Source organism: Mytilus trossulus, chromosome 2 (assembly GCF_036588685.1).
Source record: "Mytilus trossulus isolate FHL-02 chromosome 2, PNRI_Mtr1.1.1.hap1, whole genome shotgun sequence".
In the NCBI taxonomy this organism is placed as follows: Eukaryota; Metazoa; Mollusca; class Bivalvia; order Mytilida; family Mytilidae; genus Mytilus; species Mytilus trossulus.
The window spans coordinates 2,540,807-2,542,349 of record NC_086374.1 but is presented as its reverse complement, the minus strand read 5'-3'; positions in this window follow the sequence as shown (position 1 = coordinate 2,542,349).

Below are 1,543 nucleotides of genomic sequence, written 5' to 3'. Positions count from 1 at the left end.
TTTCTTTCAGCGTCGGCGCTACAGTAGGGGTGTATGATCTCAGATATCTGTCAACTCTCGGATCTCTGTTAATAATGCTATTTGATCTAGTCTCGCGTTTTCTGTTTCCCTTATGGTTACAAGGCGCCGAATGTAAAAGTCTAACTTTTCTCTTTTGATTCAATGCATCCGACTGAGTCTCACATTGTTGGATATGGTCTTCCATGCTGAGATTTTTTCCTCTTCCAAATATACCTTATCCAAACGTTCTGTTCATGTAGAAAAAGATAAATTAAACCTTAACATTGCATACTAGCATTTCTTTACCACTTAATATGTTTTTCCACCATTTAAATTTGAAAGTTAATTAAAATTGTAAACGTGTGTGTGTATGGAATAACTGATATCGAATCTAAATTTGTTAACTTCATTCGCTGTTATTACGACAACAAATGTTTATAAATATAGATCCTTTATAAACCCTTCTTCTTTTGAAGAAACCAGCTTGAATTAAATGAATTTTGTTGATTTCAGAGATTAGTTACGTTTGTGATGTACGCAGGTTAACTTCTATAATGTGTTATGCCTGATGAGTTTATTTTCAAAGCCCCTTTATCTTGCAGTAGAGTCTTAAGCTTTATATGGTATATATTGGTATATATAATATATATAAATATCTCATTCCTTGTGACCATTTAGGAATTCTAAATCTGTGTTACATTATTTGCATTTTAGTGCAGTTTTTTCTTTATATTTCCATTTCAAAATTTGAAATGTATTCTTATGTTAAAATATTTTCGCGAAAGATCAGATTTTGTAGATGATTTGAAGATGATTTGCCCCTTAAGTACCTAATATTCATGTCAATTTTGGATAACAAAACTTAACAAAAAGCGTAGCCCTTCGCCTGGTCTATTGAAAAGTCAGAATAGATGAAGCGTAGGAAATAAATCTCCGATATATGTTCTTTTGACAGCCGTAATACATAAAACATTTGTATATTTCATTTATTATCTATATACCATGAATACGTTGTAGATGTGATAAGTTTCGTTTTCTTTCTTCTGACAACTTGCATTGAATTTTTAATGCTGCTTTTTGTCCCGCATGATAATAGGATTTTGGGCTTTAATACGGTCTTAAAAGACAATTATTACACATCAACTGGCATCAATATACGATTATATAGTCATCCTATAAATCACTCTAACTTAAAGGTAGTCTCGTCGAACGTCAGTATGCTATCAAAAGTTGATGCTTGGAGTGTTTAATTCGGTGCACTTTGAACATATTTTTTCTTTAGAAACTTATAGTATTTCTTTATTTATTTACCATATAAATACAATTTTTTAAGTAATGATACTAAATTTTATAAAAATGAATTGCATATGATAAAACATAAAAAGGTCATAATTAACCAGTGAATACAAACACTTTGATTGATAAATTTGTTTCCACTTTGCATGACACACCCCATTTCAGGTAACACAAGTCTTCAAAGTCGGAAATCCACGTATCAATAAAACACGAATAAAAAAGTTGAAAACAGTCATTACAAACATTT